General features: G+C 37.9%; 1 pseudogene; it reads left to right on the top strand.

The window, feature by feature from the left end:
- The first annotated feature begins 2405 nt into the window (after positions 1-2405).
- Positions 2406-17764, top strand: LOC106843410 (RNA polymerase II elongation factor ELL2 pseudogene; annotated as a pseudogene).
- Positions 17765-27764: the final 10000 nt, after the last annotated feature.

Below are 27764 nucleotides of genomic sequence, written 5' to 3' on the forward strand. Positions count from 1 at the left end.
TTGCACAGTGTTATAAACCATTATGACGTCAATTAAAAAAAAACACAATGGTCTAGTTTGGGGAAGCTACTAGATCAGAGGTTCCAAAAATTTTAGGGCTCAAGGACCTTCTACTCTCTTAAAATTATTGAGGACTCCCACGAGCTTTTGTTTATGTGTTTATCTCTTGATAGTTACTGAATGGGAAATTCAAACTGAAAAAACATTTTGAAATCAGGTTTCTTAAGGCATTATATACATTCACTTAACTACATCCTTTGTAGTGAACAGTTCTGAGAGTTTTGAGAAATGCAAGCATTCACATAACCACCACTAAAAGATAGATGCAGAACATTTTCGTTGCCCCAAAAAGTTTCTTCTGATGCTTCTTTGTAGTTAACTTCCCCTCCACTCCCCGTCTTCAGTAACCACTAATTTTCTATCCCAGAAGTCTGACACAGATCTTACTGGGCTAAAATCAAGCTGTCAGCAGGACTCTCTCTACTCCTTTCTGGAAGTTCTAGGGGATAAGTCATTTCCATGCCTTTTCCAGCTTCTAGAAGCCATCTCCATTTCTTGACTTGTGGTTCTGTTCGTCTGTCTTCAAAGCAAGCAACATTGAATCTGTCTCACATTTCTTACATTATCACAGTTCTCTCTGGTTACTTCCAGGAAATATATTCTGCTTTTAAAGACCCATGAGATTAGATTGGCCCTCCTGGATAATCTTGAATCATTTCCCTATCTCAAGGCCCTTAACCTTAATCACATGTGCCAGTTCTTTTTATGATGTGAGGTAACATATTCACAGGGTTCAGGGATTAGGACGTGGACATCTTTTCATTTTTTTTTTTTTTTGAGGAAGATTAGCCCTGAGCTAACTGCTGCCAATCCTCCTCTTTTTTCTGAGGAAGACTGGCCTTGAGCTAACATCCATACACATCTTCCTCTACTTTTTATATGTGGGATGCCTACCACAGCATGGCTTGCCAAGCGGTGCCATGTCCACACCTGGGATCCGAACCAGCGAACCCTGGGTCACCAAAGTGGAACGTGTGAACTTACCCGCTGCACCACTGGGCCGGCCCCAGACATGGACATCTTTAATACGTTTTTTCCTTTTTTTTTTTTTTTTTGAGGAAGATTAGCCCTGAGCTAACATCTGCTGCCAATCCTCCTCTTTTTGCTGAGGAAGACTGGCCCTGTGCCCAGTCCTCTACTTTATATGTGGGACGCCTACCACAGCATGGCTTGCCAAGCAGTGCCATGTCCGCACCGGGATCCAAACCGGCGAACCCTGGGCCGCCAAAGCAGAACGTGTGAACTTAACCGCTACGCTACAAGGCCGGCTGCAACATGGACGTCTTTAGAGGGTCATGTTTCCTGCCTACCACAAGTTCCTTTTTATTGCTGAGTATGCTATTGTATTGATGTACAATAATTTATGGGCACTTGTACCCAGTTGGGCATTTGGGTTGTTTCCAGTTTGGGGTGATTATGAATAAATCTCATATCAACATTCTATGAATCTGTGTTTTCATTTCCATTAGGCAAATACTTAGATAATGGTTATAAAATCATATTTTTTAATTTTACCAATTTCATCAGAAGAGAGTTTAAGTGTTAGGAAGCTTTCAAGCTTACTGTGGTGGATGCAAGTTTTCAAAAATTTTAATTTTCATTAAGGACCTTGAATTTTATCATTGGTAGTTGTTTTCCTCAAAGTGACAGGCTCATTTTGTTCATTTTCAAGAAACTTTGCTAAAAGACCACATCTGACCAATGCATAGTTTTTCTATCAGTTGTTATTATCAAGTAAAAATGGTGTGCCATGAAAACAATGGCTAATTCAGCTTGCTACTAAAAAATCACACAAGTGCTCTACCTTAAGACAACCATCCTACTTGCATATAGAGTAGAAGTGTTTTATGTGTACTACCATGTGTTACACAGAATATTAAAAATTCATGAACTCATGGTCAAGATTTAGTTAATGATTTCTCTTGTTTCTTCAAGAATTTTCTTAATTGAAGCTGACTTTTTTGGAACCAGTGCCTTGACTCATGCTCAGGCATGAGCAGTTTATCCACAACTGCTTTTACACCATGAGTGCAAATGTCCACATGGCGAGTAAGACAAATAATGCCTTACTATTATTGAGGACATAGTTTTGACCTCATAAACCCCCTGAAAGAGTCTTGGGGACCCCCAGAAATCTGTAGACCACCCTTTGAGAATAGCCGCTAAGGGTAAGTCACTGTCCATGGACACCTTAAATGGAGAGGTTTCTTTTGTAAAGGAATAAAACATTCTGATTGGCAAGTATAGAGAAATGACAAAGTACTTTGTAGATTTGGAATTTCCAATACCTTTTTTATTTTGGTGACTGAGATGATGTTAGGGTGATTTTATTCTAGCCTGTAAACATGACTCAGTTAAAATTTTTTGAAAAATTCAATGCAAAAATGCTATCCATGAGGTAATGTTAGTATCTCTATTTTATACATGAGGAATTTTTAGTTCCAGGAAGTGAATTGATTTCATAATATGTAGGGAAGTCAAAATTTAAAGCCAAGACTGTCTTAATTGAATAGCTGAGATCTTTCTGGTATATCATGTTTTATTCTCATAATATAAATAGTAACTCTGAAAATAAAATGGGGTTAATAATAGAAGTCAATAATTACATGCACATATCAGTATATTTCTATTCCATTTTATATATAAAATATTTAATTGCACATTTTATATGAAACTCAGCCTCAATAAGCTTTTCCATGGATGTTACTTTAAGTTTCTCTCATGATATCTGGTTCAGTTTGAAACCTGAGGCTTCTAACAACTGTCTTTTGACTTCACAAATTAGTGAAGTGAAAATCGATTAATTTTTCATCACTGCTCTGTCCTTAATCTCTCCAGTGTTTCCTAAGTAATTTCCTTGAGATTTGTTTAGTTTATGGAAATTGCTGGTGGCAGAATTAAGTTTCAGATCTCCCCAAAAGAGCTCATCAAAGTTAAGAGCTGAGTATGAAAAAGTGTATTTACATTGTTTAGCGACATATCGGGGCCAAATTTTCCGTGATTCCAGTTCATCTCTGGACAGTTATGGCTATGATCTTCTGATATTGGCAGAATTGGATGTAACATAAATGTTTGGTTGATCCAGTGTTTTGTGATTCTTTATGCTATCCCCACATACAGCACAGTCAGTAGTACTAGAATTCATTACTCATGGATCTATGCAAACAGGGTCCTGTGTATCATAGTTAATGTTTTATTCATGCCACTCTGGGCTTGAGATGCAGGGTGAGGAGTTGGGAAGATGAATTGAAATGACTTCCTTTCAAGCTGAACACTCTAAACTAACTACAACCTTGAGTTTCTCATCCAAATTCTGTGACTATCCCTTTCCTCTCTATCTATTGGGTTATTTGATTTCATCCTTACCCTAAATGTGGACATTGGTATAGTGGAAAGAACACTGGGAAAGGAATAGGATGACTTGAGATCTGGCAAATACTGTAATCTAGGGTGTGTCACTTCTTTCTGGGCTTCAGTTTCTTTGACTATAAATGGAAGGGGTTGGGTAAAATGAGCTGAAGTCCTTTCAAGTTCTATCTCTGTGAGTACAAGGAAAGAGGAAGGAAATTTGTGGTTTAATATTCACCTACAGAATTAATCAAACTATGATCTAAATGATGATACTCCATAATTGCTTTCTTTTGGTAATCCTGGTCAGAATTTTGTCATCCAGTTTATGCTAAGGTCATAGAGAGACATCCTTATCCTTTGAGGTTGCTTATAGAGCATTCTATCTAATATGTTGACTCCGTCTAACTGTGTCTAAAACACTACCAACATAAGGGATCAATTCAATGGACAAAAATATCAGTTTAATGTTAATTTTAAAATATGGGCACTCTTCAAAATTATATGAATGGGTTTTTCCTTCTTTAATACTTTTATTATCCTGGTCAAGATGTAATTTCAAATTGAAAACATCAATAATAAAGAACATCAAAATATGTATTTTTTTATTGAGGTCACATTGGTTTATTATTTTATAAAAGTTTTAGGTGTACAATGGAATATGACTCAGCCACAGAAAGATGAAATCTTGCCGTTTGTGACAACATGGATAGACCTTGAGGGTATTATGTTAAGTGAAATAAATAAGATGAAGAAAGACAATTACCATATGAGTTCACTCACATGTGGAAGATAAACAAATAAACAAACACGTAGATATGGAGAACAGATTGGTGGTTACCAAAGGGGAAGGGGCAGGGGAAGGGAAAAAGGGGTACAGGGGCACATAGGTATGGTGGTGAATGGCAACTAGACTTTTGGTTGTGAACACAATGCAGTCTATACAGAGGTCAACATATAATGATCGAAATATAATGATGTACAAATTATTTATTTAAAGGTATTTTTTAATTCATGAAAGCTCATAAAAAGGAGTATAATATAGGAAAATATAATGATATTAAAGTGACTGTGAGCCAAAAGTCCCAAACAGATTAAATTATACACAAAGGTTATGCTAACCAAATTGAGACTATTTAGAATATTGTCCTTTTCGAATGTGCAGTCTTGGTTGCTAAAAATAATGATAGAACACAGTGTTACTGTATTGATCTAAGAAACACCCAATTGGCCCTATGCATGCTGGGCATTACTGGACAGCACAAGTGCCTACACTTGCCTAAAATGCCATTTGATAATGTGCCAGGCAGGTTTGCTTAGCGTTATTACACATTTGCAGAAAGCTCAGTCCTAATGGTTTTCACTTAGCAAGGAGGCATTTTTAGAACGATAATCAGTGCTTTGAACAATATTTGTATTTATAATATTCTGTTCTGAGTGGAAAGCAAAACTACTACTTAGAAATCAAAAGTTGGGGGCCAGCCCGGTGGCGCAGCAGTTAAATTCGCACGTTCGGCTTCTGAGCGGCCCAGCGTTCGCCGGTTTGGATCCCAGGTGGGGACACAGCACTGGTTGGGACGCCATGCTGTGGTAGGCGACCTACATATAAAGTAGAGGGAGATGGGTACGGATGTTAGCTCAGGGCCAGGCTTCCTCAGCAAAAAGAGGAGGGTTGGCAGTAGTTAGCTCAGGGCCAATCTTCCTCAAAAAAAAAAAAAAGAAAGAAAGAAATCAAAAGTTGAATGGTCACTACTGTTGAGGAGAACAATCAGAATATAGGAGAATGGCTACTAACTCTGGTTTCTGGGGGGTCTCAATATTGGAGTTTTCTCACTCTACTTAGCAGGACAGTTAGAACAAAAGTTACAACATGGCTCTGGAAGGAACAATGACCTCAGCATTAAGTACAAAGGAATTTCAGAGCGGTAGGAAGATGGGAATAGAATCTTCCCTTGAAATGGTTTCTATATAAGGAAAGTACTGAATTAATCATACTCCACATGCTGCTTTAATTCGGGCATTTCCAATTGCCTTTGTCGACTTACCTTCTGTTTCATTGTATTCTCGGGCAAACAGATCACAGCAGTGCTGCAGATTACTGTAAAAATTTGAGATAAGAAATTTGAGTATGTGGAAAAGATTATTCCATAAGACTATGAAATTCTGAATCAAAACACTAGAAGCATTACAAAGTCATTTGAGGAGTAAGAACCATCTATAATCAGTGCATATGGATACACAGAAGCATGAGTGTAATACATGAAAGTCTGTGCTTTCAAATTTTAGTGGAAGTAATGCCTGTCAAAGCCATTACTGTTAGCATGCTCTAGGGTGTTGTGGAGGACTTTGCCATTGACTACTGGCATATATGTACCAAAAGAAATGTGAATGTTGTCACAAATGTGTGCTTGTGAGTGATAACATTCAGCTGTATATTACAAAATATGTAGAAGCCACACTCTTTCTTCCAAGAATTTAAAATCTAAGGAAGAGGACTGTAAAGAGACTATGTATAGGTTTAATTGTCTAAAAAGAAAATAAATACAGAGTGCAAGAAGGGTGTTTAATAGGATAAACTGACTTGTTCTGGAGTATCAACAAAGGTCTGCTCTCTGTTACGTAATCTGTGTAGAATACTCAATGTTCTCTGACTTCTGGTTGCATTTGGCCAATGGGGATACTCTAGTAGGTTAGAGGAAAAGAGGGGAAAAAAGTGGAGATATTTATTCCTCTAGCTCTGGCCCTGCATGGCTGTCGTGGGCTGGTTTTGTCCCTTGACCATCTGTCACTGAACTTCTCCATGTTGCTTGCTATACAATTCTCTCCCTCCTTACTCCTGCTCTAAGTATGTTAGCCGCCCTAGGATACCACAGTCTCTTGAAGTTTCTCTACATGTGTTCATATCTTTGTAGTGTCTTGGTTAAACCCACCTTTAATTATCCTAGTTTGGACATGCCATTTGGTTTTATCTGAATCCCTGACTAATAGATGGTCTATTAAGGGTATTTAAACTGGGACCAGGAAAATGGCTAGGAGCTTCATAGACAGAGAGAGTTGTGTGTGAAGGCATAGGAAGCAGATTGGTAAGGGAGAACATTGCCACCGTGGGACCAGCATATACAAAACCTTCAAGGCAGGAATGAGACTGGTGCATTTTAGCGATGAAAGAAAGGTCAGTAGGCCTGAAGCCTGTAGAACTGAGGGAAGAGTAATGTGAGATGAACTACAGAGTAGACCAGGGTTAGGAATTTGATGGTATAAAGGTTATTACCAGATGGTTTGTACCTCAGAGGAGGAGATAACTTTATGAATGAATGAATAATTCATTGTTCTCATGATATCACTTTAAAGCCAAAAAAGAAAATGTTCTCACTTCCTAACCCTGACGTACAGAGAGTCAGAGAAAATAAGTGGGCTCATTCTGAGAGGGCTGTAGATAAAGCAGCATCCTTGGGGAAAGCCAAGTTTCTTTTTTTCTTTTTAAGATTGGCACCTGAGCTAACAACCGTTGCCAATCTTTTTTTTTTTCTGCCTTATCTCCCGATATCCCCCCTGTACATAGTTGCACATCCCAGTTGCAGGTCCTTCTAGTTGTGGCATGTGGGATGCTGCCTCGATGTGGCCTGACGAGCAGTGCCACGTCCGCGCCCAGGATCCAAACCAGCGAAATCCTTGGGCACCACAGTGGAGCATGCGAATTTAACCATTTGGCCACCGGGGCCGGCCCGCCAAGTTTCACTTTAAGGTTGGAGGTGGAGAATGTTAGAGGTGATTGCTAATTGTGATGTAGAAGTTCTAGAAGGTTAGGAATCTGAATGGTTACATAGCAAAGGAAGTGCAAAGCAGTGTGAAGAGGGAAGCATAGAGCTGTCTTGGAGCTTATAATTTGGAAGATGACCCAAAACAATGGATAGGTGAGAAATGGTAGAATTAGTCCTAAACTAGGCCAGACCTCGAGAGGTTTGATAACTGGCAAGAATGATTTGAATTGGATTATTTTTTATTGAGTTAATGATAGGTTACAATCTTGTGAAATTTCAGTTGTACATTAATGTTTGTCAGTCGTGTTGTAGGTGCACCACTTCACCCTTTGTGCCCACCCCCCACCCCACCTTTCCCCTGGTATCCACTAAACTGTTCTTAGTCCATAATTTTAAATTCCTCATATGAGTGGAGTCATACACAGATTATCCTTCTCTCGCTGGCTTATTTCACTTAACATAATTCCCTCAAGGTCCATCCATGTTATTGCAAATGGAATGATTTTGCTCTGTTTTGTGGCTGAGTAGTATTCCATTGTATATATGTACCACATCTTCTTTATCCATTCGTCTGTTGCTGGGCACTTAGGTTGCTTCCATGTCTTGGCTATTGTAAATAATGCTGCAATGAACATTGGGGTGCATAGGACTTTTGGGATTGCTGACTTCAAGCTCTTTGGATAAATACCCAGTAGTGGGATAGCTGGATCGTATGGCAGTTCTATTTTTAATTTTTTGAGGAATCTCCATACTGTTTTCCATAGTGGCTGCACCAGTTTGCATTCCCACCAGCAGTGTATGAGGGTTCCTTTTTCTCCACAACCTCTCCAACATTTGTTACTATTAGTTTTAGATATTTTTGTCATTCTAATGGGTGTAAGGTGATATCTTAGTGTAGTTTTGATTTGCATTTCCCTGATGATCAGCGATGATGAGCATCTTTTCATGTGACTATTGGCCATCAGTATATCTTCTTTGGAGAAATGTCTGTTCATGTCTCCTGCCCATTTTGTGATTGGGTTGTTTGATGTTTTGTTGTTGAGTTGCGAGAGTTCTTTATATATTATGGATATTAAGCCTTTGTCAGATATATGACTTGCAAATATTTTTTCCCAGTTAGTGGGTTGTTTTTTTGTTTCAATCCTGTTTTCATTTGCCTTGAAGAAGCTCTTTATTCTGATGAAGTCCCATTTGTTTATTCTTTCTATTATTTCCCTTCTCTGAGAAGGCATGGTGTCCAAAAAGATCCTTTTAATACTGATGTTCAAAGAGTGCCCTGCCTACGTTTTCTTCCAGAAGCCTTATGGTTTCAGGTCTCACCTTTAGGTCTTTGATCCATTTTGAGTTTATTTTGGTGAATGGTGTAAAAGAATGGTCAATTTTCATTCTTTTACATGTGGCTGTCCAGTTTTCCCAGCACCATTTGTTGAAAAGACTTTCTTTTCTCCATTGTATGCCCTCAGCTCCTTTGTCAATGATAAGCTGTCCATAGATGTGTGGTTTTATTTCTGGGCTTTCAATTCTGTTCCATTGATCTGTGCACCTGTTTTTGTACCAGTACCATGCTGTTTTGATTACTGTAGCTTTGTAGTATGTTTTGAAGTCAGGGATTGTGATGCCTCCCGTTTTGTTCTTTTTTCTCAGGATTGGTTTAGAAATTCGGGGTCTTTTGTTGCCCCATATGAATTTTAGGATTCTTTGTTCTAATTCTGTAAAGAATGTCATTGGGATTCTGATTGGGATGGTGTTGAATCTGTAGATTGCTTTAGGTAGAATGGAATTTTTTTTGGGGGGGGGGCTGGCCCCGTGGCCAAGTGGTTAAGTTCGCACGCTCCGCTGCAGGCGGCCCAGTGTTTCGTTGGTTCGAATCCTGGGCGCGGACATGCCACTGCTCATCAAACCACGCTGAGGCAGCGTCCCACATGCCACAACTAGAAGGACCCACAACGAAGAAGATACAACTATGTACCGGGGGGCTTTGGGGAGAAAAAGGAAAAAATGAAAAAAAAAATCTTTAAAAAAAAAAAAAAAGAACGGACATTTTAACTATGTTTATTCTTCCAATCCATGTACATGGAATGTCTTTCCATCTCCTTATGTCATCATCCAATTCTCTCAGAAAGGCCTTGTAATTTTCATTATATAGGTCCTTCACTTCCTTAGTTAAATTTATCCCAAGGTACTTTATTCTTTTTGTTGCGATTGTGAATGGTATTGTGTTCTTGAGTTCTTTTTCTGTTGGTTCATTACTGGAGTATAGAAATGCTACTGATTTATGCAAATTGATTTTATACCCTGCAACTTTGCTGTAGTTGTTGATTACTTCTAACAGTTTTCCAATGGATTCTTTGGGGTTTTCTATATATAAGATCATGTCGTCTGCAAACAGTGAGAGTTTCACTTCTTCCCTCCCTATTTGGATTCCTTTTATTCCTTTTTCTTGCCTGATTGCTCTGGCCAGGACCTCCAGTATTATGTTAAATAAGAGTGGTGATAGAGGGCATCCTTGTCTTGTTCCTGTTTTCAGGGGGATGGCGTTCAGTTTTTGCCCATTGAGTATGATGTTGGCTATGGGTTTGTCGTATATGGCCTTTATTATGTTGAGGTAGTTTCCTTCTATGCCCATTTTGTTCAGAGTTTTTATCATAAATGGCTGTTGGATCTTGTCAAATGCCTTCTCTGCATCTATTGAGATGATCATGTGGTTTTTATTCCTCAGTTTGTTGATGTGGTGTATCACGTTGATTGATTTGCGGATGTTGAACCATCCCTGTGTCCCTGGTATGAATCCCACCTGATCATGATGTATGATCCTTTTGATGAATTGCTGAATTCTGGTTGCCAAAATTTTGTTTAGAATTTTTGCATCTATGTTCATCAGTGATATTGGCCTGTAGTTCTCTTTTTTCATGGAGTCCTTGTCAGGTTTTGGTATCAGCGTGTTGTTGGCCTCATAGAATGTGTTAGGAAGTGTTCCATCTTCCCTAATTTTTTGGAATAGCTTGAAAAGGATAGGTATTAAATCCTCTCTGAAAGTTTGGTAGAATTCCCCAGGAAAGCCATCTGGTCCTGGAGTTTTATTCTTTGGGATGTTTTTTATTGCTGTTTCAATCTCTTTCCTTGTGATTGGTCTGTTCAAATTGTCTGCCTCTTCTTGAGTGAGCTTTGGGAGATTGTAGGAGTCCAAGAATTTATCCATTTCCTCTAGGTTATCCATTCTGTTGGCATATAGTTTTTTGTAGTATTCTCTTATAATCTGTTGTATTTCTGCAGTGTCTGTTGTTATTTCTCCTCGCTCATTTCTGATTTTGTTTATTTGAGCTTTCTCCCTTTTTTTCTCTGTACGTCTGGCTAGTGGTTTGTCAATTTTATTTATCTTCTCAAAAAAACAGCTCTTTGTTTCATTGATCCTTTCTACTGCCTTTTTCGTTTCAATAGTATTTATTTCTGCTCTGATTTTTATTATTTCTCTCCTAAGAATGATTTGAATTGGATTTAACTGGTTACTACTTTGTTTACTACAAACCCAGCAAACAGGCTATAGAATGGATATCCGTGAGATCCAAGATACCTGGTATAAGTGAGCAGGCAAGCTCCACATGCCTCCTACTCTCTCACAGAGGATTACACACAGGTCAGAGTGTGGTGGCCTCATTAGGTTGAGCGGAGTGACCACAGCGGTCAATGACATGTTTAGAAGCATTATCAAAGTATAATAAGAAAAAAGATACAAGTATGTCACTTTGAGATTGACTGATAATGTCTTGTCATTTTAACTGCTTCAGTATTTGCTAGAGAGCCAGGTAGAATGATAATTGGCTTGCCAAAACAGGACAGCAACAGTACAATGATCTCTCACAATATATTAGTTGTGTAGTTATTTTATTTGTTATTCTCACCCAATCACATAGTGCCTTGTGAACTAACCATCTATTTCATAGTAGTAACAAGGTGGCAAGTTAGACGATGTAGAAAAGAAATTCAATTTTGTTAGAGTGTAATTTATTATTGCCCCCTACTTAATCAGAGAGTTAGGATAGTATTCAATAATTTCATCTACTAACTTTTTCTTAAAGCCCATGAAAAGAAATAACTTTTCAGCAGTGCTAATTAGGACACAACTGTGTTCCTATCCTGTGTGCCTCCAAACAGAGAAATCTAGCATGATTCCTCAAGCTTTCCTTATTTTGATACCAGTTTTTGGACTTGATGAGATAAAATTTGAGTGCTCTTCGTATAATTATTGTGTATGCAGGAAATTATACTCATGTTTTTCTCTGTTATTATTGCCATTACTCTTAAGTTTCAGGTCTTTTGTTGTCTTATGATTTCATTTTTGAATTCTTTGATATATCTGGAATTCATTCTATAATATGTTATGACGGGAGATTCTAACATGATAGTTTTGCAAAAAGGTTGACAACTTGTCTTAAGCAGTGTTGCTGTAAAGATCTACCCTTTATACATGATTACTGATTGTCTTTTTATCATCTACTGAGAGAATTTTTTTTTTTTTTTGGTGAGGAATAATGGCCCAGAGCTAATATCTGTTGCCAATCTTCCTCTTTTTGCTTGAGGAAGATTGTCCCTGAGCTAACATCTATGTCAATATTCCTCCATTTTTGGCATGTGGGATGTTGCCACAGCATGGTTTGATGGGCTATGTGTAGGTCTGTGCCTGGGATCCAAACCCGAGAACACTGGGCCACCGAAGCAGAGCACATGAACCTAACCACCGTGCAACCGGGCCAGCCCCCTAATCTACTAAATTTCTGGACTCAGTGTCTCAAATATCTGTTCATTTTCAATCTCTTATTATGCTAGTTCCTCACTCTGTTAATTATCATAGCTTTGTGTTATCAGGAAGGGATAACTCCGTGCTGTTAGTCTCCTTTTGTGAAATTGTTTTAGCTTTTCTTACAGTTAAATTTTAGAATAGTTTTGACAGATTTAAGGAAAAACATCTTGCTCAAGTTCTTATTGTAATTGCTCTAAATGCATGTAGTAATATGAAAATATTTGGCATCTTTACAACATTCAGTTTTCTTTTCAGAAGTCAGGAAATCTTGCTTTGTGTTTTCAAGTATTTTTTTTATGTCTATCAATACCGTTTCTTACTTTTTTGTCATAAAGTGCCCCTCTTCCCAGTCTCTTGCTAAGTAATAATTTTTTTGTTGTCATTTCCACTGGGAATAGGACTACCCTAGAAATACTTTATTTATTCTCTCAAAGGTTGCAGAGTTAAAGATACCAATGGGTACATTATTTCCTCCTGTCTACTACAGGTCTTCAGGAAGAATCAAACAGAGCATTTGTGCATACATTGGAACATTAGATTGTGGAATATAGTTTAGCGGTTTATTGGTTTTTGGAGGAAGTATTTTACATTCTCTCTGCAACAGTGACTTCACTTTTTTAAAAACAAATATACCGTGAAGTTAACAGGAACATGAAAAAAATCTTAAAGAGGAACAGAACATCTCTCTGACATTAACAGACTTAACGTGACTCCTTGATGTGACAGTAAAGTATCTTCACCAGGTGAAGTCCAAAGGTAGTATTATTCATTCTTTTGACAAACATTTAGAGCGTGCCTTCTGCTATGCACTTGCTACTTCTAGAGCGAGGTACTGGAGACAAAAAGAAAGGGTCATACAAATTTGAGTAGAATGCAGTTGGCATAGAGGTAGAGGTAGATGTCAGAGTCTAGTGGAGGAGACAAACACATAAGTAATATATCATGCAATGCGTGGTGTTTTTCATAGAGATAATCATAATGAAGTAAAGTATTAGTTTTGACCAGAGGGAGATCTTATATATGATGTCACATTTGAGGTGGGTTTCTAAGAAATTAGAAATTTCACTGGTTGAACCCAACACACTTGAGATTTAAAAGTAGAGAGCGTTGATGTATTCATCTGTTCAACACATATACGTTGCGGCCTTAATGTGTGTGCCAGGCACTGCTCCAGGCATTGGAGATACAGCAGTGCAAAAGACTGACAGAATCCAAGCCCTCATTAAACTTCTATTCTGGTGACAGTGACTTAAATTAAACAGACAAATATATGTAATATAATTTCAAGTAGTAAATATTCTATAAGGAACAGTAAGATAGTGGAAAGACAGCACTGGAGTGGGTGTGTGCGTAGGTCACTCTTTTAGACAAAATGGTCATGAAAGGACTTTCTAAATAAAGTAAAGGAACAATGCAAGGAAGGATCTAGGGGAAGAACATTAGTGGGCAGAAGAAATATCAAGTGAAAGGCTAACACAGGAACAAGATTGTGGGCAAGTTCAGAGAAGAGTAAACACATCAATGTAGCATTTAGATACATGGCACAAGCTTTAGGGTAGGTTAGGGACAGAGTAAGAAGGGTCTGGTATGCCACACCAAAGAGTTTTATTTTTTTCTCTTTTTCCCAGCTTTATTGAGATCTAATTGATATTTAACAATGTATAAGTTTAAGGTATACAAAGTGTTGATTTGACACACTTATATATTGCAAAATAATTACCAACGTAGCATTAGCTAACACCTGCATCATGTCACCTAATTGCCATATTTTTGTGATGAGAACATTTAAGGTCTACTCTCTTAGCAATTTTCAATTATATAAACAGCATTATTAACTATAATCACTATGATTTGCATCAGATCCTGAGAACTTATTCATTTTATAACTTGAAATTTGTGTTCTTTGACCAACATCTCCCTTTTCCCCCACCCTTCAGCTCCTGGTAACCACCATTCTAGAATTTGTTTCTATGAGTTTTTTTTTTTTTTAAGATTCAACATGTAAGTGATATCATACAGTATTTTGTTTTCCTCTGTTTGACTTATTACACTTAGCATAATGCCCTCTAGTGTCATCCATGTCGTTACAAATGGCAGGATGTCTTTCTTTCTCATGGATAAATAATATTCCATTGCATATATACACCACATCATCTTTATCAATTTATTCACTGATGGGCACTTAGGTTGTTTCCATGTCTTGGCTATCGTGAATAATGCTGCAATGAACATGGGAGTAGAGCTATCTTTTTGAGATCCTGATTTCATTTCCTTTGGATATATACCTGGAAGTGGGATTGCTGGATCATATGGTAGTCCTATTTTTAATTGATTGAGGAACCTCCACACTGGTTTCCATAGTGGTTGCACCAATTTACACTTCCACCAAAAGGGCACAAGTGTTCCTTATTCTCTGCATCCTCACTAACTCTTGTTATCTCTTGTCTTTTTGATGATAGTCATTCTAACATTCTAATTCAATGAGTTGATATCTCATTATGGTTGTGAGTTGCATTTCCCTGATGATTAGTGATGTTGAGTACCTCTTCATTAATTTTATTCTTTAAGTAATGGGAACCATCACTTTTTTTTTCCCCCTTAAAGATTGGTTCTGGGATAACATCTGTTGCCAATCTTTTTTTCCTCCTCTTCTTCTCCCCAAAGCCCCCCAGTACATAGTTCTATATTGTTGTTGTAGTCCCTCTAGTTGTGGCATGTGGGACACCGCCTCAACATGGCCTAATGAGCAGTACTATGTCCCTGCCCGGGATCCAAACTGGCAAAACCTTGGGCTGCTGAAGCAGAGTGCGGGAACTTAACCACTTGGCCACAGGGCTGGCTCCCCCATCACTTGTTTTAAAGCAAAGTTGATTAGAATTATTGTCGATAATTTGGAAGATGGTTCAGAACAAGAAAAGACTGGAGGCAATAAATCAATCTAGTAAGAGAGTATATAGCATTGGCTAAGATGTTCTTGGCCTAAATTTGGACAATGGCTGTGGTATGAGAGAGAAAGTGGGGGATTTAAGATGTTATGCAGGAAAACTTGAAAAGAATGTAGGCATCGTGAGAACAAGGATTTTTGTTTGTTTCTGTTTTGTTCATTACAATATTCCCAAGCATCTAGAACACTGTCTGGCACATGATAGCTACTCAATAACCATCTATTATATGAATGGGAAATTTGATGGCTGACTAGAAGTTTTGGAGGGAAATTAATGAGAAGTATGTTTGAGGGAGTAGTAGAAGATTACTCTGAGGTTTTCTAGTTGTGTGATAAGGTAGAAGGTGATGCCATCAGTTAAGGTAGGCAAAGCTGAGAATAACATGGACTGAGAGTGTGAAGTGGGTAACGAGGGAGAATTGTGCCTATTATCTTCTGGGGTGAAACTAGTTGGAACTGGTTTCTCGTAATCTGTGTACATTCTGTGATTCAATTGTACACCTTTAGCATACCTAGCTGCAAGATTTCTTTCAGCATGGGCGATTTTACCTGGATAATTGTGATTTCCTGAGGATCCTCTAAGTGAGAAGTGCAAAGAAACAGAATAATGGACATAAGTGGCAAGCTAAGGAAATGAAAATTCCTTCCACTCATTGGCGATGGTTAAAAAGTTGAGAAAGAGGAACAAGCACCTCTAAAATGTTTGCTTTTACCCACTATTAATACAAAATAAGTTGTTTAGCTACCAAATGAGAGCCCCTATTGATAGGTTAGGCTCCAATTGCAAGAAGGTCTCAACAGCCCCCTTGCCTGTCAGAGTAAATGTAAGGAGAACTTCATGCTAACTCCGCGAAGTGGAAGCCTTCCTCTCCAGTTTCCTTGAGTTTGCAGTGCCTGTTAACGCCCCCAACCAAGCACCTCTACCTGGTGTTGAACTTACTGGGAGGAGATGACTTCTACGCACTGAGCTCAGAGAAGAACTTAGCACTTTCCAGTTAGAGTTAAGAGTTCCTCCTGAAGAGAAACTAAAAATGTGAAAGGAAGAACACTGGAAAGTGATTAGATTTTTATAATCGACTTTACCAACCTAGGTTCTATCTCAACCAGGCACTTCTTGCCTTTGTTCCAGTAGGAAAAAATCTTTTAGAATTACATTTCACAAACAATAGCAATAATAAACACAATTTTTGCCAAAGAGAGTCATTGTTTCCTAAAGTATTTCACTGTTTAAACTTTGATCTTTCCAGATATGACTATACAGCAGCCTCTCGAGGCAGAGCAGGAGAGGAAGTGGTGCACCAAGGAGAGGTGGCAGTGGGAGAGGCAGATGGCATAGAGCCGAGGCAGGACAATGTCACTTTGCTTCCCATGCAGCTTACCAAGCCAGCCATTCAGGCAATTGACTCTAATCCATACCACGAGAACACAGTACCCCCTCAAACTTCTCGTCAGTTCCAAGGACTCCAAGGGCCTATCAAAATCCCCCCAAACAATTCACCAACTGATGTATCCAACTTTAACTTTCAATTGTCAAATGTGAGTAAAGACAACCATCAAGACCATACTCAACAAACTGTCTCAGGCTATAGTCCCTCACAGCTCAGTTGGCTGCACTTGAGGCGAGATAAAATGACGCAGTGTAGAACAACCAATGCTTCTCAGATAACACCAGTAAGAACCCAGGCAGAAGAGGACTCCTGCAACAAACGGAAAAAAATTGGAAAGCCATGTGGAAAGAAAAGAATGCCAATTCGGAAAGCACCTCAAGCCATTCCAGATCCAGTGCCTGAGAGAAAAAGAACAGCACCCCTTAACCCTGCATACACAATTCGAAAATCACGAGTTCCCGACAGTGTCCGCTTGCGGCCATATAGGGACAGGGTGATTCACTTACTGGCATTGAAGGACTACAAGAAAACAGAACTGCTTTTTCGACTTCGGAAAGATGGTGTGGAACAAAATGACGAGAACTCCCTTGAAAATATCCTCCACCAAGTAGCCAATCTGAATACTCAGGATTTTTCATATACCTTAAAGGATTATGTATTTAAAGAACTCCAAAGAGACTGGCCTGGATACAGTGAACTGGACAAGCAGTCATTGGAGTTGGTGCTTTCCCAAAGAGTAGATCCATTTCAGAATGCTACTGACATTAATCACTCAGAATCTTCTATAGGTTCTAGTACAAATGAAACATCATCTCCTCAGAAATGGCTTTTCAATTCTGCTGTTATTGATCCTTTAAAGAAAAAGAAAGTCAGAATATCTCACCTGACAACTACAGTACAGTCAACATCAAACGGTCGTTTGAATAACACCAGTGAAAAATCTGCTGTTGGTCTCCCACCACTCTCTGAAGCTCCTGCCAACCCCATCCCTCCACCACTGCCCACAGCCCGTCTTCCTGTTTCACATGCTCCTCGGCGTGTACGTTCCAACCGCAGTTCTCGCAGCACTGCAGAAGGACCTGGAACTCCAGATCCAGATGGTGACAGTTTTAGTCAAAACAGTAGAATCTTCGAGAGCCAGCAGGGTAAACATACTTTGAAAATGATAGCCTCGATAACAATTCCAATTAGGTATTCGAAGCTCATGGGGAAAAATTATTTGATGCCTGATAAGTTCAAATATGAAATTGTGAAATGCAAAGCAAAGAGGCAAGAGTACAGTATTGAGATCACCGAGAAACAGAAAACAGATCCTGAAAGATGCGGTAAAGGTGCAAAGCTGAATTCCGGGGAAGAAGTTGAAAAGCTTTGCACTGCCTCTGGGAAGACTTGTTCAACATCTAGGCTCCCAGATTATTTGACTGACTATGTCTCTATAGTTTCCTCTGAGCAACATAAGCAGTAATGAGCAGGAATTTAGAGCAGAATATGCTGAATATCAGGCCTTGTATGCCAAGATGCAGAATTTATCCAGCATGTTTACTAACTTAAATTCAAAAAGGAAGCACTTTTCTCCAGGCTCAAAAGAATATCAAGACATTGATAAAAAATTCTCACTAGAATATCAGAAGATGAAACAGACGAATCCCAGTTACTATGCGGAAAAATATAGATACCAGTATCTTTATAACAAGCTGTCTCACATTAAAAGATTAATAAGTGATTATGACTGGCAGTAACTAGTGTCATAGCACAAGAATAGTGCGAGGACCAGAATAAATAATTATAAGCTTAACTCTTTAAAAGTCCAAATTACTTGTGCTACGATTCTGAAGGGATGAAACTTCTTTGTTGAAACATGTAGTATTATTATTTTAATGTAATTTTAATTTTTCTTTCTTTTTCTGTTTACTTTTGATCGTTATGTTTATGTTTGTTTATATTATCATTTACCTTTCATTTCATTTTACTTTGCTTTTCTGTATTTTTGAAGCTATTTCATCCCCAAATTTGTGTTTTCACTCCCTTTTTAAAAACTATTGAGGATCCAGTGTCTTTGAATCAAAATTGTGGATATTTAAAAAATAACAGGGGCCGGCCCTGTGGCGGAGTGGTTAAGTTAGTGCGCTCCACTTCCACGGCCCAGGGTTGTGCTTGTTCGGATCCTGGGCGTGGACATGGCACCGCTCATCAGGCCACGCTGAGGCTGCCACATCTAGAAGGACTCACAACTAAAATATATAACTATATACTGGGAGTACTTGGGGAGAAAAAACAGAAAAAAAAAGAAGATTGTCAACAGTTGTTAGCTCAGGTGCCAATCTTTAAAAAAGATTAAAAAAAATAACCTATAATGAGCAATATGAAATACTTTTGAATAAATATGTCCTCTTTTTTTAACCTTTAATGCAAATTCATCCTTAAAACTTAGAAGTTTTGAAATTTGCACAAAATACTGTGATTCACCAAATAGTACACGTTTGTATTTATTTGTTGACCTTGCTTGAAATTGCTACTTGTTTTTATCTTAGGGAACACAAGTTATGTGGTCGAACATGCAAAGATTTTGAACTAACAATTCAAATTGTGTTATCTTTTCAAAGTACTGCCATTTGAAATAGGAAGCAATATGTTTAGAAATCTAAGTTTTTAAATGTTTTCCAAAATTTGAATATTGTCTTCAGTAAATATTTGTCTCCACCATCCAGAAGAAAATTGGTACATACCAAAGAATAGCAGTTACGTACACTTGGAAGCCAAATAATAAAATGAACACTTATGAACTTGCCAAGCAACTTAGGAATTAGAACATTCCCAATGCCATTGCAGCTGCCCTTGTTCTCTCATCTATCCTGTGCCCCTGCTCCCCAAAAGTGGGAAACACTTCCCAAATTAACTTTTATCTTTCCCTTGTTTTTCCTTTTGTTACTTCTGCTATATTATAAGCAGCCTTAAACAGTCTATGTTTCAGTATTTTAATCTTTATGAAAATTATGTCGTGTTGTATGTAGTCATCATCTTGTTTTTTGCAGTCACCGTTATGCTTCCAGGATTTATTTATGCTGAAGTGTAAAGCTGTAGCTTATTCATTTTCTCACTTATCTGTTGGGTCATCATACAACCTCAGCATACTTCAGTTATCCATTCTCTTGTTATTAGAGATTGGGTTGTTTCTCATTTTTGGTTAATGCAATGGTGCAGTGAACATTTTTTACAGGTTTATCCCTTTCAATCATGTGTGCTCTTATTTTCATGTGTTTTCATTCTCTCTATATTTTAAACCCCACAGGAGTTTATTATTATTTTTATTTGGTCAATGTTTATTTAGATTTACATGCATTTTCCATTGCTTTTCAGGCTTTCCTCCATTTTCTTATTTCCGAGATGATTTCTTTTGTCTTGAGAAGCTCCCATTATTCTTTTATGTGGTTGTGCTGGCATTGAAGCCTTTCAGCTTTTTAGTGTGCACATGCTTTAATTGATCTTTACTTTTGAAGGACATGTTAACCAAATGCAGAATTCTAAGTTGATGGTTAATTTCTTTGGCAGTATAAAAATATAACTCCATTTTGTTTGGCTTTTGCGTTTTGTTGAGGGATTAGCTGTCAATCTTATTGTTCCTCTTTTGATGGTCATGTGTCTTTATGTCTGCTTTAGGTTTTTCTTCTTGTCTTTAGTTTTCAGCAGTGTTATTGAGATACACCTAGTCATGATTTTTATTATTTATCCTGCTTGGGGTTCAGAATGCTTCTTGAAACTGTGTTTTGACGCAGCCCTTTAGGCTTGGAAAATTCTCTGCTAATATTTCTGTAAATATTGCTTCTCGCCTGTTTTTTCATTTGCTTTTCATTTTCCTTATGTCTCCTATGATCATTCCTGTAATTTCTATATTTTTTCTCCATATTTCAGTCTGTATATTTTCTACTCGCCTACCTTCTAACTCTCCTTATCTCTTTCCTTTGTGATAGGCCCCATGATTGGTCAGAAGAAAGCTGTTTCTTTATAAATAATATTGTAGTAATTCAGACTAGAGGTTTATAGACATAAGATGGCAGATGGAGATGTTAGAATAAAAGTGCAACTAGAAAAGTTTCAAAGATAATATCATACCAAAGAAATAGTATTTAAATCACTGGCTGGTTTTCTGATTTTATTTCTGTTACTCTCACAAATACTGCTTTTTGAAAAGCAAAGCAAATTAAACTGACATTGAATAAGAGAGTCCAATACCCATATGAAAAGATATTAGATTCTGCACAAGAAAATTGATAGATATAATTTTACCTGATTTATAGAATTCTCCTATTTTTTCCAGTTTAGTCCTTAGTTCATTCTTGTCTACCTTACTTTTTAATTAATTCAATTTATTCTTTTAATGCTAGATATTGACTAATGTAGCATAGAGAAGACATCATTCATATGAACTTTGGACGCAAGCAGTGATGCAACCTCAGATAAGAAATTAAATTTTCTGTGCCTCAAGATTTTCATCTGTATGAGAATCATAATACTCTCAGGCTCACAGAGTTAATTTGAGAATCTAGCAAGAATGAATCTATCTATCATCTAGATAGATGGCTACCTACCTACCATACTGTTATCACATAGCAGAGTGCTTGATGTGTAATGGACACTTACTGAAAGGAAATTGCAATTAATTACTATTGTTAATCTGTTGTTGTGGAATATTACCACAAACTAAGCAGCTCAAAATGACAGATATTCACTTATTGTCTCACAGTTTCTGTGGGTCAGAAAGCCTGGTATAGTTTAGCTGGTTCCTGTGCTTCAGGGTTTCTCATGAGGCTGCATTCAAGATGTTGACCAAGGCTGGGGTCTCATCTCAGGCTCGACTAAAGAGGGATCCACTTCCAATCTCACTTATAGAGTTGTCAGTAAGATTAGGTCAATTCCTTTCGAGCTTTGCACTGAAGGCTCATTTGCTTCCAAGATATTGGCTGGATACAGACCTCAGTTCCTTGCCACGTCGGCATCTCCATGGGGTAGCTCACAACATGGCAGCTGGCTTCATTAAAGCCAGCAAGGGAAAGAGTCTGCCAGCAAGATGGAAGTTATAATTTTATATAACATAACCATGGAAGTGACATCCTGTCACCTTTCCCATATTCTCTTTGTTAAAAGCAATTCATGAATTCCACTCCCATTCAAAGGGAGTGGATAAAACAAGGACGTAAATATCAGGAGGTGGGATCACTGGGGGCCATCTTAGATTCTGTCTGCCACAACCATCATCATCTTTAAGAAACTCAGACATAATTCTTTTCAGATAACCCCTTTTTAGTATTACCTCTTTAACCATAGTTCATTAGATCTTTCCTCTCATCACCGCATAAAGAAATAAATGTTTTCATATAAAATACCGTCTGGACAACACCTGCTCTATAAAATATCAATTTGTACATAGTCAGAATGTCTCCCAAAATCAGTCCTCAAAAAGTCATATCACAGGAGATGGTCTTTGAAAAAGCAAACATTTTGACTCAGTGTTCTTTTCTAAATCAGTATATAGCAATATCATTAAATTCTTTATTAGCACATGATTGATTAAACCTCCTCCTCACTTTTAGAATGAAAATAATATTTTTATTTGCTAATTACTTCCATTTAAAAATATCTTTCTGAATGATTTTTACTCATCAAAAGTCATATGAATTCCTCTGGGCTACATATTCCTTTATTAGCATTTGTATTTAAATTCCCAGAAGTGACCTTAAAAATGATCTTACGTGCTTCTTAAAACCTCTGTGCTGTTTCCAAAAGGGCAAGGTGGCCTATTTTGTTTGACAAGCCATATGCTTTGATCTTCTTTTCCCAAGATGAGATTTTAGCCTGATGTCACTCAAACTTTTCAAATTCAACTCAAGAAGCTGTACCCAACAGTGCCCGACCTCTACAATCTCTGCATACTTCTCACATTTCATAGCTGCTCTGATTGAGAATTTCCTCACATAGAAATTGTCTTGTTCGGTAGGGAGGCATATCTTCCTGTACTGGGTTTCAGGGGCTATAACTAGTCAGGAAAGTCCTGCCAGGAGGGACTGTTGGAGGTTTCAGTGTTTAACAACACTAAAAGTTCCATTAGCTAAAGGACCGGGAAGCCAACAAATGTGTAGAGGGGTAGGTATAGCCTGAAATTCTGAACAAATACAGGTAGTGTCTTCACGTCCACTCCAAGTGTTCTACGGCAGCCGTGAGGAAAATTGTATCAGCATATACTAGTGCCAAGCAGTAGGTTGGATGCTTGAGAAAATTGGTTAACAATATAGTCCCTGCCTTCAGGGAGATTTCACAGAGTAAGTAAAGAGATAATTAAGTATATTGCTATGACAAGGGAGGGGCTGATGATGCAGGGGGACAAGGGTGGGGAACACAAATCATAAGAGTTGCCTTTCATGGAGCAAATTCCAGGCACTACACTCAGTTCTTTACCATAATTTTCTTTCTTAATTCTCACCCCAACACTGTGAGATAGGTATTATTATACCAATTTACAGAGGAGAAAATTATGGCTTGTGGAGTTATAGTATTTTGACCAAAGTGGTGCAACTAGGTAACAAGACATAAGATTCAAACCCAGTTCTATCTAATTTAAAACTTCTATATGAGGAAGTCCAAGCAGGCAGGCTACTGACAGAGATTCCAAATGAGCAGATAATCAAAACGGTTAGCAACAAAGACTTGTTACCTTCTATACCATTGTGGCAGGATGTTAGGATTTGAATTCATAACTGGGATTGAATCCGGACTCTTCCACTCTCTCTGTTATTTTGGAGAAGTTACTTGATAGGTCTGGAGATTGGTTTTCCTATCTGTACTTTGGTAATAATAATACTCACTCGCAGGGTTATTGTGCCTAGCGTAAAGCAAGCACTCGATAAAAGAGAGCTCATCTTGTTATGATTGCTTTTCCCTGTTAGATGTGAGCAACAAAAGTGGGCACGTGTGTATTACAAATCAGCGGGCAGCAGGATTAGCTTCAAAGTTATCTGTAGAACAAGGAATATTTACTATGGTTTGGAATCCATAGAGAAACACTTGATTTAGCAACATGGAAAAGATATCAAATGGACTATTTGATGAATTCGGGTGCATGAGGTCTCTGAAGTCAATGTAAATTTGTGGAGGGAAGCTTCCCCTAGGCTATACAGATAAAAGAATAAAAACAGGTCTTGTTTTAGTTCATGACCGAAACCAAAGCAAAGCATACCAGCCAGGCATTTTCTTACAGTGTCACATCACCTCTTAGAAGCAGTATGATAAGGTTGACAGTCCAGTTGATTGGTGACTCAGGGGACCAGCATTCTATTTTCCTTTGCTGAGTTTTCTCAAGTGAGACATTTAACAGAGATGTGTGGCTCTGACAATGTAGCAATGACCACATTAGACAGAAGAGCTAGTATAGATGCATTATCTGTGTGCAGTAGCATGAGGGATATACCATTAATAGTAGTGGTAGTTGAAGCTATGAGATAAGAGAATATAATTGCTAAGGAAGACAATATAGAAAATAGAGTCAATGACTTGTCCTGTCCCGGGGAAGGTACTGACATTTAGGGTATAGGTGGAGGAACAGAAGCCAGCAGAATGGCCACAGAAGGAGAATGGAAAGTTCAATGGCTAGGAGCCAGAAAAGAAGGTAATCCACAGTTTCAAATGATACAGAGAGGTCAAGGCAGTTAAGTTCAACTCCCCACAGAGTAGCATGAAGATGCAAAACTATGGGGATCCCACACAACTATATTGGGATTCCTGATGTTTCCCCAACACAAATCAAAACCACACATTAGGGGGCCGGCTCCGTGGCCAAGTGGTTAAGTTCGTGCATTCCACTGTGGTGGCCCAGGGTTCGGATCTTGGGCGTGGACATGGCACCGCTCTTTAGGTCACGTTGAGGCGGCACCCAACATGCCACAACTAGAAGGACCTGCAACTAAGATATACAACTATGTCTGGGGTGGGGGCGGTTGGGGAGATAAAGCAGAAAAAAAAAAAAAGATGATTGGCAACAGTTGTTAACTCAGGTGCCAATCTTTAAAAAAAAAAATACATTGATTTCAGTTCGAGAGGTTTTCACTATATTTAACTTAATTAAAAAGAGAGGAAATATCTGAATTCCACACGAAACTTTTAGTAATTTAGTTGGTGATAAATGATTGTTCTTAGGTGGACTGAATCCTTAGGTAGTAAGAATATGGAATGGTTTGTGACTTTATCAGCTCCGTTTGAAGGATATAAACACGTGGAATATTTAACTGTTCATTTTTCCTCTGGTAGATTAGGAGGCGTTTCTCGGAGTAGATAATTTTGATGGCCCAACTGAAATTTATTTGATGCCCAGAATGTGTGTGCTGGTTTTATTTACACAGTGGTAATTAGTTTAAGTGAATGATGACTCTCCTCTGTTTATCTTATAAGTTTCATCAAACTTTCACTTCATTCTTTTGATTAAGAAATTGCTCATAAATTTTGGCACTATCATCTCGACAGTTTTTACTGTCATCAATTTGAATTATTTTTGTCATTGATAGTGGTGTTATATTCCTGGGATGAAGTAATGTTTCTGGAGTCCTGAGGCCTGAGCATAAAATGAAAAAGTATTGTTAACTATCTAATTTACACAAAATAATTTTGAGATATTAGCAGGATATGTACCTATTATACTCTGTGGGTTGCTAGTCACATGTTTGCTATTTGCATTTTCATTTCTTGCCCCTTAAACTGAGTGACTTATAACATTGCTCAAACATATTGCTTCTCCTGTTTTGCAAGCCTTAAAACATTTGAGCAGTAATCATGCTCTTTTTTGTCTTAAGTCAATGCTTTCTGTGAAAAATGTAACATTAGAATTTAGAAGATAGTTCATTACTTTTTAATTTCACTTGGAGTAATTATTGATCATAAAGTCAATGAATTTTTTCCTATTTTCTCTTGGGAAAACATGAGTCTTTCCCACGTATAGCTGAGGCTCAGAGTGACTTCTCTTTGCTAGTCCAAAAAGCTGTCCCTTCAATGGATTGTTTGTCCTCCTCTCAAAACCTGACTTAAAATCACCCTTCTCAGATCTATGTCCTTGTCTGCTATTTGCCTAATTAGGTGCTTACTTGATACAAAATTTGCTTTCCTCACTCATTAAAGGTGTTGAACCTGAAAAGTGTGTTTCTGCCTTTGCTTTTCACAACATCTCAAATTAAACTCCACTAAAAAATAAAACAGAAGAGAAATAGTGATGATCTCACCTACCTATTCCAGTGACACTTTTTGTCAAATAATGAGTGATTTTCAAATTGAAACCCAATATCTGGCACAGCTAGCTCAGGAAAAATTTGAGATCACTGTCATGAATCTCATGGCTGCACCATCCTTTGATAAGGGTGATTGAGCCCCAATACAGACATAATAATTGGTAATCAATGCTTCCCATGAAGCCATCAGAGAAAGTTGGTTACTTGGATACGACAGACTTCTGAAACCTTTTCATCTGTTTCTCACAGCAGAAGCATATATAAACAGTAGAAACATTTTGAACAGCTAAGTGTTGTTAATTGTGTCTGCACTGGGCTTCTGATGGTGTAGTGGGAAGAGCCAATGTATTTGGATTTATTCCTCTTGAAGTACTTTTAAAATGACTACAATTTATAAGATTTTATATATATGGTTAATTCTCTAATAAGAGATTAATCAAGTCTGTACTAGATGAATAAAATATGCTATACAATGTTATCTTTTTCCTTAAGAGTTCTCCATAGGGCATGAAACTTTTGATATTGATCTGTAAAACTCAAAAGGTAGATCTATGAAATCAATTATTTAATGGTGTGGGTTGGGATTTATAGAGAAACACTTGAGTTAGCAATACAGAAGAAAATCAAGTGGACTATTTGATGTACTCAAGTGCCTGAGGTCTCTGAAGGCAACCAAAAATGAGAAGAAAAACTTCAGCCACTCTATACAGATAAAAGAATAGAGACAGGTTTTGTTCTAGTTTGTGACCAGAACTTGAGCAAATATTTCCAGCCAGGCATTTCTTACAATGTCACGCTGCTTTTTGGAAGCTATGTGATGAGGTTGACGGTCCGGTTGACTGGGGACCCCAGAGACCAGCATTTTATTCCTTTGCCAGATTTTCTCAAGCAAGTCATTTACCCTCTCTCTGTATCAGATTCTTCTGAAATGGATTTGAAAATAAACGCTGTTTCTAAAACATTTTGAACTGTATTGAATGCCTTGGTACTCTTCTATGAGTGCAGTTTCCTATGTTAAGCTTATTGGTGGAGAGTCTTTGAGACATGATTAAAATCTTTTAGAGAGGAGGAAACCAAAACCTAGAGAAATAAAGTGATTTGCTTAATTTAGGACTTCTTAATCTCAGTGCTATTGTCATTTTGAGCTGGCTAACTCCTTGTCCTATGAGTGGGGCTGTCCTGCACACTGCGGAATGTTGAGCAGCATCTCTGGCCTCTATTCGTTAGATCGCAGTAGCAAACCCCAAGTCTTGACTATGAAAAATGTCTCCAGACATTGCCAGACATCTACTCTGGGGGACAAAATAGGCTCCAGTTGAGAACCATTGGCCTAAGTCACACAGCAAGATAGGGGCAAGAGTTAGAAATGGAGTCCAGGCCTCCTAACTTCTACTCTGGTGTTAGTCATATTCAGCGACAATACATTACACATGAACTGGCATTTTGAGTGAGGGTAGATAGTATCAGGTTAGCATCCTCAGCTTGCCAAGAGAAAACCTTCTCTGGTGTTTGGTCCATTGCATTGCTGTGTTATATTGTCCCACATTAGCATAATAAAAATATGTAAATAGTAAAAGGCCAAGTCGACAAATGTGAGTGAGTCATTGAAAAGAGCCCTGATTATTTACAATTACTAAAGTGTAGTGTGTGTGTGTCTCATTAATGATGACTATATTCAGCAATGTACGTCTGACAAAATTAAGCATTACAGCAGACACTCATTTCAGTACGCGGAAGTCAAATTCAATGACCACTTCATGAATACCTTCAAATGATAAATTTCATCTATATTAATAGTTGAATAGCTTCACAAAATGCACACAAATATTCTAATGATATAAACACCAGTTTGACAGAGGACTTGTGTGTCTAGGGGATGAGACTATGACTCTGTAAAGGGCAACTATAAGCTGAGACATGATCTACCACAATTTAAAAGGACTAAATGATGTGGTAAATTAATATTTGTTCAAATGAAATATTTGTTAATATATATTAACCGAAAAGTAGGTATAATACAATATTTATGGTGTAACCCATTTTTGTAGAATGTCTGAAAGCAATGTTAGTGGGGTAAGAATACGTTCAGCCAGCCCTAGTGATGCAATGGTTAGGATTCTACACTCTCACTGTTGCGCTCTGGGTTCATTTCCCAGTTAGGGAACCACACAACCCGTCTGTTGATTGTCATACTGTGATGGC

The sequence above is a fragment of the Equus asinus genome, chromosome X (genome assembly GCF_041296235.1).
Source record: "Equus asinus isolate D_3611 breed Donkey chromosome X, EquAss-T2T_v2, whole genome shotgun sequence".
In the NCBI taxonomy this organism is placed as follows: Eukaryota; Metazoa; Chordata; class Mammalia; order Perissodactyla; family Equidae; genus Equus; species Equus asinus.